This window comes from Glossina fuscipes, unplaced genomic scaffold, assembly GCF_014805625.2.
Source record: "Glossina fuscipes isolate IAEA_lab_2018 unplaced genomic scaffold, Yale_Gfus_2 1, whole genome shotgun sequence".
NCBI classification, from domain to species: domain Eukaryota; kingdom Metazoa; phylum Arthropoda; class Insecta; order Diptera; family Glossinidae; genus Glossina; species Glossina fuscipes.
Window position 1 is genome coordinate 44,304,451 of NW_023998415.1, and position 11,438 is coordinate 44,315,888.

Genomic DNA, 11,438 nt, shown 5'->3' on the forward strand with positions numbered 1-11,438 from the left:
CATCCAACCATCCAACCATCCATCATCGAAGGAAGGTGGTAAAATGAGACTAGCATTTTGCCGGCAATCTCCAAATATGCTTATAGGACATTTAGCAAAATATATATAATAATAAATACATCCTATTCGACATCCATTTTCCATATAACTTTCCATCCATTCATTCATTTCGTACTTTATTGTTAGAGACCTACAGACGCTCGTCATAGACCTCACGCTTCGAAGGATCCAAGAAGATTGCGTACTTAATTAAGATTAAAGCTAAATGCATTGGAAATTTCTAATTACTCCCGGCAGTGTTGTCAACGATGATCATCTCGACTCGTCTCCAGCCTTTCGTTTCTAATATCATGGCCTGTCATGGTCTATCTTGTATAAAATCATTTTCATGCTCTCGAATGATGAGTAAACAAGATTCGGTTTAAAGTGAATTATTTTCTTCCTTTTATTTAATAAATAATGCTTTGTAATCTTTATATGAAGAGTAGGTAATTTAAATTGAAAAAGGATACATATAAACATCCATACATACATACATACATACATACATACATATATACGTATTTAATGTTTATTATTTGAAGATTATTATGGTAACAATTGTAAATTTAAATTGACATTTAATGTCGATTGTTGTCAAAATGATGATGACTGTCAAAATATTATGTTTAATCCTTTATTGAAAGAGAAAAGGAATACACATAAGCACAAAATATACTATACCTATATATATATATATGAATACAATGGAAGTGCAAGACCTAAGCATGCACTTGTAAGAAGAGGTTGCTCTTATAAAAGAAGTTTTTCCAGTTTTTTTTCTGCCTTTACACCAACCACTGAAGGATAGGAGGTATACACATTTTGTCATAATGTTTGCAACACTCAACACTCAAAAAGGAAGCTTTCTGAGATCCTATAAAGCACATACATCCTTGATAAGCGGGCAATTTTAAAGCGATTAAGCCATGTCTGTCTGGCTGTGTGTGTTTGTATGATATGTATTGTTGACACTCTCCTGATCGCAAAAATGAAGATATCAACTTCATATTTAGTACAAACCTTAGTTGATAAATTAATTGGCCAGGGAATGCGCTCGCCGTAAAGCATAAACTGAAGGCAACACCATTTTTCTAAGTGAAAGTTTGTGAATTTTTGCTCATTACTCATAATAAATTAGAAAAGATGGGAGCATAAACGGGAAAAATTTGGTCACGCCCACACAAAGTGAAAAGTGAATAGTGAATTTTCGTTTTTCTTTTTGAGACCTCATACTTATTAGTTGTAATAGATGGAATGTTCAAAACTATTTCATACATTCATTCCTCTAATGAAGATATATTATCTGCCTTAAAATGCATTGATTCAATTATAAATAGAACGGAGACCTTGATCTGGTACAATAACTTTTTCTTTACAATACCATCGATATGAGTATCACACAAGAGGACTCGGAGAGTAGAATGCGACAAGTTAAGTGTGTCAACACTAAATTCATTATGATAGACACCCCGTCCTGGTGGATTAATTTTTTTCTTAACAATACCTATTAGTGCAGCAAAAGATCAAAGAGAGATTTCTTTTTTCGTGCAGTTTTTTATAGCAATAAATAAATGCATGGCACGCTAAAGATTTTAATGGTGAAGGGGTATGCGAGATTCGGCCGTAGCCGAATATAATTTTCTCACTTGTTTCCCTTTTGCTTTTTCTTCTTTATTAATTGGAAACAATTTATTGCTAACCGAAGCAATTAAATCGAGCCATTCACATAATTAACATAAAAAGTATTCAACACCTATGTTGCATGAATTTTAAAAATCAAGTTGCAAAAGGTTTTTTTTTTCCTCTCTTTTTCGCTCTTCACAACGAGTATTTTGAACAGAAAAACATCGATTGGTATATGAACTATGGCTGCTCTAGGGGTCGAAGAAGTGTAACATTTGCCTTTATTGGTACAAAAAGTGGTCGATCAGTTAAAAACAAAAAGAAAAAAGGAACGACTTCCGTATCGAAATCATTCTAAGTCAAATATACCCATAACTGTTTAAATATGACTGGGTCAGATGGTATGCCATTGTCAATTTTTTAGAAAATCAATTTTTTTTTTTTCATTCTTTTTTTTTATTATCTTAAATGATTCGTTAAATGCTCTCAAAGGATAAGGATTAAGAAGATTACTATGGACTTAACGAAATTTTTTGGTTTGGTACAAAAATTGTTGCGAATTTTCTGAACATGTTTGTAAGTCAGTGCGTGACTTTTTAAATGCGTTCTTAAAAACGACATACACCATAACTCTAATAGATTTCGAAATCGAATTCGAATAGTTTACAACGTCTTTGAATAGGTATTCCAGAGTGCGGTATGTGAATTTAAATATTATTCATTATCGAATAATTGTCGTTGTTTGATTGAAAATTTGAAAATTTTTCAATCAAATTAATATTCTTAATATCACCTACGCACTTCTCCAGGGGTAACATAGCTGTAACAGCCTAAAGCAAAGGAATTTTTGCCAATCTTATTTAGATGGAAGGAGCAAATGACCGAACAATAATACTCGGGAAAGTGATGAAGTATAAGAAAAAAAAAAAAAACTGTGTTGGAAAAATATTGAAAAATGGCAATACCGCGGCACGGCCATTATTGTGAGGTACCCTCACCTAAAAGGGTGCCGCGATACGCAGCGTAACTGTTCCAAATTTCAGTTTAAAAAGTCAGTCAAATAAAACCCTTTAATCTTTATTCCTATATGGAGTTAAACACGTGAGGTTTTTTGAAAATAGTGTGTAGAGGGAAATGTCCACTTTCAAACCCAAAAACGTGGTTCCTTTTTAATAAAATTATTTAAATTCATTTGTAGGATATTATTTTAAAAATGGGGATGAAAAATTTGAGTGAAAGAATTTAAAACCCATGCCTTTTATTACAATAGGTTCCCTTTTTTTTATTTTTTTTCGATTAGTCTGCAGTCTCGGCTCAAAAAAAAATGCCGTGTAAATATTGTTCCTCATTGTTCTATTGTTCCATCGAAGAAAGTATCTGTTTTGCAGCAACTGTCAAAGAGAGATTCGTACGTTTTATACTTTACTACTCTACTTCTTGGTAGAGGCCCTGATTCCGTTCAAGTCTTTCTCAGAGCCTTATGACCCCTCAACGATCGGTTTGATTTTTTTATATATTTAAATGATCATAAATGTTTTCCAAAGATATCAGTCGGTGTGCAAGAGATGCTAGCGATCATGAGGTACAACAACAGGCAAGAATTCATTTGACACACAAATAGTTAGTTCGGTACGTTCTCGGAAAAAGCGCGAAACTTCAAGGAAAAAATATCTTTAACGGACCGAAATGATATTTGGAAAAATATATATTTTAATGTTACTTTCGTATCAAAATTTTCTTTTTATCGTGAATAGGGTAATACAGTTTTTTCCCGACCCCTTCTAGCGAGTCCAAAGCAAATAAAATGAAAATTTTGCATTTCAAAAATTTCTCATGGTGTGGATCCCTCATGCATTTTCTTTTTGCTGCAGTCACACAATGGACCGCAAAAAGGGCCTTAAATTGATTTCAGTGTTGCCATTTGCAAATAATTTTCAAAAATAGCTCATTTTTTCTTCATACTTAAGTATGGGCTTGACAGCGTCCGCGAGTATTGTTATTGTGTTACGTTTCTTGACATTCCAGGCTACTATAAAGTGTTGTCACCCTTTACATAATACACCCACGAGAAATTATAATTAATGCAAGAATAATATTAATTAATTAATTGCATAGTTGCTTTAAAATTTAGGTAGAAGAAGACGAATGGTATATAAAGAAAACACTTCCGAGAGTAAATTAATTTACACAAAATTTGCATTAAAATCGCTAAACCGCAACACGTTTAAATTAGGTTTCTGTGCTCAAAACTGTGGCAATAAATTCAACTTTTACTTGATTCGTTTACGGGCCGTAAGGTAATTTCGATTTGCTTCTCTGGGTAAAAGGACGCATGAAAGTTTCGCGTCTATAGATGAGGTAATCTCCGTTAAGCTTAAGATAGCATAGGTGAGATCCTTATCGCTCCACGCCTAGAGGAGCATAAAGTTGTGATATATTCAAGATGAACCAGAATTATTATACTTTAGCAATAAACTCTCCAGATAGTCCTGATAAATATTTGTACTAACTTTAAACTGATGCGATAGACTGGAATTTTCCTTCTCCTATATCATCGTTTGATGCCAGATATAATAATAAAGAAATTGAAATTCGAATCTGGAGTTCTTCAAGACACAGAACATGCCTTGTACCAAGTGAAACTTCCGAAAGTAGAAAACTCGCAGGCTGGCAGCGATTGAGTAATGAATGACTGTTGTTTCTAAAGCAGTCAAAGGTTAAGTCAAAGTGTTATTTCCAAAGCGAAAACTTTTTAGAGAAGATATGGAAAAGATATGTGTATGTCCTTCAAATATTGGCATATTGCCGAAAATTGTCATTGTTGCACATTTTGTCACATTTTCTTTCACCTACAAAGACGCATACTGTAAACATTGCAATGCAAAAAATCCATTCCTTTAATTGCATAAAAAGCGCCCAGATTATGCTTAATAATACGTAGACAATTCCCATTAGGTAAAGAAAATTAATAAATATAGAGATCGTGACACTAAGCCAACCATTCGATATGCTCCATTTTTATAACAATTAGTTGCATAAATAAATCTCGGCTTCTGTCGATTGTAGTGCTCGTCGAGAAGATAAATGAGTCAGAAAGTTATATTTGGCTATGACGAAACCGTTGTACCCATCACCTTTGGGTTTAAAAAAGATAACAACAACAAAAAAAAAAAAGGGCATACCCTTTCGCCGATTTGATTTATTTTCAATAACAACCCGAGTGCAAGAAGGCATATATATATATATATATATAATGCAATAGGTTGAAACACGTGTTGTAGGTGCAAAAAGAATCGAGAAATTGAACGCTGCTTCTAAGTAAATTTTTCTTATACCATATCCTAATTAACCCATACATACATAATTTCAGCTACGCAGACGGCAGCTTGAACTTCAAACTTCTATTTCAGAACTCAAGCCAAGCACGTACGTAGTCGTCTAACGAGATTTGGAATATATTTTATGTAACTACTTCCCGTTTCGTGGATCAATGCCAACTCACGTTTTTCAAATGGATTCCGAACTAAGCTTAAGAGCAATAAATATAAGCAGAATGATTTACGAGTTAAAGGACAGAAATGTGAGATTCCATTTACTGATTTATTGATCGTCTCCAATTTTGCAATCAAGATTACAAGAACTATTTTAATAAGAAGCCCAGCAATCGAAATCGTTTAAACCAATTTTAATGTAATTTTTTCAATCTCGAAATGAATCATCTAAGCCGACATCATAGAAAGGATGATTTACATATGACTCGATGATCTGTACTCACCCCTTACTCATATTTACCAATAGGTTACTATGCAAATACTTCACTGAAAAGCAACTAACATGTTACTTGTATCCTCTCTTAAATAGCTGAGCCGAATGGATAAGAGACGAAAATACTACCACATCAGTGATGACGGATTCAAATCCAGGCGCGGTTTGACCATGCTTGCTTAGTCCATAAACACATAACACTTATCGATTGCACACACCTACATACACATACACTAGTCTACGACCATTTCCTTCCTATCTTCCTATCTCTCTTTTCCCACTTCTTTCCAACCATCATCGTTGCTGTGCTGTGATAAGATCTAAAATCTAAAAACATTTCCAAATGATCAATGAGCTCGAATTCTTCTTTAGTCAATAATGCAAAATAATAAAAAATATAAAAAAAAATTTCGCGAATTTTTAATCTTCAACTTGGATGCATGTATTTGTGGGTAAACATTCTTTCACTGACTTGAATTGAAAAGTCTGAGCTATCACAGTAAGTAAGCGCGAAAAGGAGAGGTCTGTTACTTTGCGCTTAAAGTGAAATTTTTTTATTTCTGCAAATATCGTACGGCATATACAGCGTATACCATGCAGTAATGATGCCATATACTTTTCGTGCCATATATTAATAATTGATAAAGACGTTGAAATATTTGTGGGCTTATAATTATATAGATGTTTTGAAATATATCTGAAATCATTTTTTCTTCATAAAAAGGCACTTGTGTCATAAAAAAAAAACTAAAAAAAAAAAAAAATGAAAAAAGTAATGTCCCTTTGCGTTAATTATCAGTTGCCACATGTTGGTGTGATTTGCGGGTGGAAATTACACTCCTCCGATTCGAATATTAGAACAAGGGGATGAAATTCATATATTACGAAATTGTCACGCATGACACTGTATGAGGCAAAAGCATAGCAAAGTATAAAAAACACAAAAAATTTCTCGCTTTTATCGCTTGTATAATATTTAACTCAATTGCTCGTTTTTTACTCGGTTTTCAAGGTGGATGAATACACATATATATATACCGGAACAAATGAATGAAAGTATTCAACATTTGAAGAAGGCAGAGAAAAAGGAAATACTAATTATATGCCAACGACAAACATTAAACAATCATTTATACGCATACACATACATATGTATTCAATATGTATATTACATGTAGGCAGATTGATATGTATGTACGATTATATAAATTTTTACTTGCACGTTACTCATTACAGTTACGTAGAGACTTGAGTCCTATCAACCCTTCCTAAGGGCAAATAAATTTAAATAAGAAAATTAAGCTCGCATGCATAATAAAAGCGAATCGCGATTATCCGCTATCTATACATTAGATTCCATCATAATTTCCATTTAAGTTAAAGTCTAACTTTATGGCAGTTAAGATATATTAATCACAATATGAGGAAATGTAAATAATAAATCGATTGAGATTTAGATTGAGATTGAGAGAGAAACGAAAGGACTCGAATTTAACAAATTTTTTTGATTAACTTTTTCATATATCTTTCGTAAGCATTCGATTCAAATTGTGTAACTTAATTAAACAACAACAATTTAGATTCGCTTGATTTCGCGTTTTTTATTGTTGTCAGTAAAATGTTAACATTTCATCAGCGCCAATAAAATTGGTTTCACTTTTCTTCGTCTGTCATATTAAAAATCGTCAATTAGATAAAAATTAGGTAAATCGATCCAATCAAAAAATCAAATGAATAAGAAAATTATATGCAGTTGCTATCGAATCGCTTATAGCCGTCACCGGTGGAAAGAAGAAAAAGACCAAAATTTCCATGCACTATAATATTGGATGGGTGTGGCAAATTTTTATAATTTCTGTGTAGCAAAGGCGGAAATTCTTATCGTGGATCTAGTGTAGTTTATGAGTAATGATGAAAAACCACGAAAAGTGAGAGTACTCTCAGTTTTTATTGCATTGTGGGCATGCGCTCTGACCGTTTTGAGTCATTTTCAAAATCAACCTGCAATATTTCCGCCAAATTCTGCCAAGACTATCGTCTTCACTTTTTCGACCAGAAGAATACGTACAACCGACATTACACTGACATGGCAATTTGGCATAAACCTTTAATCAGTCCATGGCTCGCAAAAAAATTGTTATATTTGCGGTGTTCGGAAATTATATACACTGTTCCTTAAGGCATCTCTGCCCCAAGTATTGCATCGATTGGGCCCTTCCGATTCAAGATGCGGGATTTCTTTCTCACTGCGCCTCCATATGGGGTAAGATTCATTATATAAAAATGAAAATATTTAATTTTGCTTTGAAAATATTTTTTTTTAGTGTCATCTCTCAAATTCAAAGTAAAGTAAACAAGTAGGAAAATTATATTCGCTTATATTCTTTTATACCCATCCTCGTTAACCTATCAAAGATTGAAAACAAGGAAAATATAAGTTTGCATACTTCGTAGTATTGGGTGGGCATGGCTGATTTTTTCTGTTTTTTATAGAAATTTATATCCTGTATAGATTTTAATTAATGAGTAACGAACAAAAGGCACGCAACGCAAAGGTATTCTCAGTTTTAGTTGTATAAACCTGTGGGTGTTATAGGCGTTTAGGCGATATCGTCTTTTTTACGAACGTAAGAGTATCCACCACATATATAACAGTTTAATTAATGGACAAATGAACGAGCTAACAGACGGACAGATGGACATGCTTAGGTGTATTCCCGTTTTTAAAACTGGCCAATTGTACTGGATGGGGTTTTGAAATCAACAAAATAAGTATAAAAAAAATTCTGGAAAGACAATGTGAAATAATCAAAAAAAGTAAATTTACCAGCAATTGCTGGTATACGATATGTCTATGAGAAAGTATCTACCGAATTGTTGTGTTTATATATACATTTCATGAAATTATAAATCATGATCGTAATCTGTTGTCATCTTATACGCTTATGACATCCAACATGATCTATTATATTCCAAAAAATTCCATATATACAAGCAAGTCCACAACGAATGGTGGCGATAAACCCAACATTTTTTTATACCGATAGTTACAGAATTATTTTCTGAATAGATCTAAGCTTGTTCCTCCATCTGTCCGTCTTGTATTCAACCTACAGAAGATATTTTGATTATATTTGGTACATTGGCATGCTTCGGCTTAAGTACAAACGCTATTAACAATTGTTCGGATCGGACCTCCTACCTTATGACGCCCTATTTTGAAAAGTAGTTATACGAATTACGATAGCAAGCGAATGCCAATTTAATGATGGACTATGGCCTATTACTATATTTTTACTTGTCTAATTTAATATAAAATGGGAACGATGTCTTCCGTTGACTCTCCTCCGCATATTTAATGACACCGTGACTTGACAAACACGGGTAGCTTTGTTAGAATACTTGGCAAGTAACTTTTGTGATTATAGTTTTTCTTTAATTTGCAGTTAGCTACAACAAGCTATAACAAGGCAAACCAAAGCGATAATTGATAAACGTTATTGTGCCGATCGCATAAGACTTTTGTCTCATTATCGTTGCTATCATTCATATTTAAATGAAAAGCAGCAAAAAAGAGAGAAATTTTTGCTTATATTTATTTATGACTGTCAAAATCCGAAAATAAACGGCTGATTCTCGTCTCTCAGAAGTAAATGAACAAATGAACTCACCCTTTTGGCAACGCTGCTCGAAAGAGGACGCATTTTTTTCGGTGCAGAAAATCTGTAACAATTTTCTCTAAAAGGTTACAAATCGCATAAAAAATCTGATGTGAGATGACTAAATCCAATATTGAATATGTGCGGCGACTCCTTACTTGAGTCTCACATCACTGAACTAACTTAAATGAAAGCACAATCGTTATCTACTACAACAGCGGCTGACCTTTAAGCTTCAGATTTAATCTTTGATAAATTTAAAAAAAAAAAAAAACAAATAGACCTGCTTTCTTGTTGGAGGGACTTATCCACGTCCTTCAGTAAAGAAGAAGGCCCTCGGGAACAGGCTGCGATGCCATCAAATACGACATGCTAAAGGACCTTTCTATCCCAAGTCTATCTGTTCTTTCCAAATGCTTGGCGAAAAATTAATATTGTTCTAATCTCTAAATTAGAAAAAAGTCTTGGTGATTTCACTAATTTTAGATTCATATCCCTTTTGTCTGTTAAAAGTCACGAACATTTTTGTTAAGACTCATAAAATTTCTGCACACCAGTAACCTCTACCCTGCTCGGTCTCATGGATCTTAGACTCTGGATCTCGAATTTTAGTTCTGGGCTTGCATTCAGCTCAGATCCGCGCAGCTACCCTGTGGGAGACCTCTTCAAACTATACAGTGCTAGTCTACATTTCCACGATAACATAACCCATATATTTCATTACAAAAAACAAATCAAAGGCGATCCAATTTGCAAAAGAATCTACGAAATTTATCAATATCTCCATAAATGGTACAAGAATGAACCAATCAGCATTTTTCAAATACTTCGGCAGGATTATCAACGTTAGTCTAACCCTCCAAGGATATTACCTGGAAAATTTTAAAAACTTCTCGGTCCTCTCCCAAAGAAAGCTTTAAACGTTCGCAAATCCCTAAGACGTTGCACTGATTTCTCCCCTCAACGCCGATAGAAATTCTAAGGTCTATTTCGGGTGGATTTTCGGTTTCAAAGAAGTCCTACTTGCTAACTGCAAAGGAACTTTTAAAAGTAAAAATCTTTAGACCTTCTCTCTTCGAATGGATGGTCTGCAGATAAAATGTAGTCTCCAGCAGCTACCGGAAATTTATTCACATTTCCAACAAAGTCACCACGATCCCCATTTGGATTTCGGCTCATTCCAATTGAAAAATCGATATGAATATGCTCAAGTCTATTGCCAATTCCAAAAATAATTTGTCTCACTCAAGTCTTCGAGCCGTCAGATATTCTGGATTACTCCTCGGCAAATTCAAAGTCTTGGAAAAACTATCTTCCACCTTTATTGAGCTCCTTGCTAGCAGAAAAGCGATTGTGTTTGCTAAAGCCAATAACTTGATATAAATATTTTATCTTTTCTGATAGAAAATCGGTCTGTATGTTAGTCAAAAATCCGTATAATACGTATTATTGGAATCTATGACATTTTAAATGATCCATTTTTTGAAGAGTGCCCCTCGATCTGGGTACTTAGGTAATGTGGTTTCAACTTAAATTAAAGGGCTGATAGTCACACGCGTGAGGCTCAATTTGACCGTACAATCCTCTCCATCGACTATCCTCACTATATTTCCGTCTAATTCGGAAAAACGTCATACAAAAATGTAAGGATGAATATCATGAAATTGTTCGAAAAGAAAATTATCGTCTTTTTTATGGAATTCATTCTTTCCTGACCTTTGAGCCCCTGCCGAATGGCCAATTACAAGGTAGGAAAGTGAAGATTCATGAGCGATTGTACATATAACCACGTCTACTTAAAAATTATCAAGGCTCTTCCCTCTGATATTTGTGAGGAATGCAAAGTCAACTGAGCATCTAATTTTTGAATGCAGAAATGTCAACCTTTCGCCTTTTTTAACTTATGTGAAATTTTTCGTGGTACTAATTATACACATCCCAAACAATTTACTGCATTTATCAAATTTGTTTTTTCGGTTTTTCTTTTTAATATCTTCTTCACCTACTGTCTTAATAAACATATATACAGCCTAAACTTATAATTCCTTTCTTCGGGAAATTTAACCGGAAGTCGACAGTACCTGTACATCTTCGCTGCTAAACGAAGCAAGTCTCATCTACCGGACATCTCATCCTCCGGTTTCTTGCGGAAATTCATCCAACTGCTGCTGCCAATCTCATAACCAATGAAACAATTCCGCGAAAAATTCATTCATCTCATGTTACTGGTGTATAAGCCTGTCAATCTACGGGCTTTATCCATTTCTCTGTTACAAACCAAGAAAAAAAAAAAAGCAACCAACTGTTCACACACTTAATATATGCATATATTTATTTCAATTGTGAAAT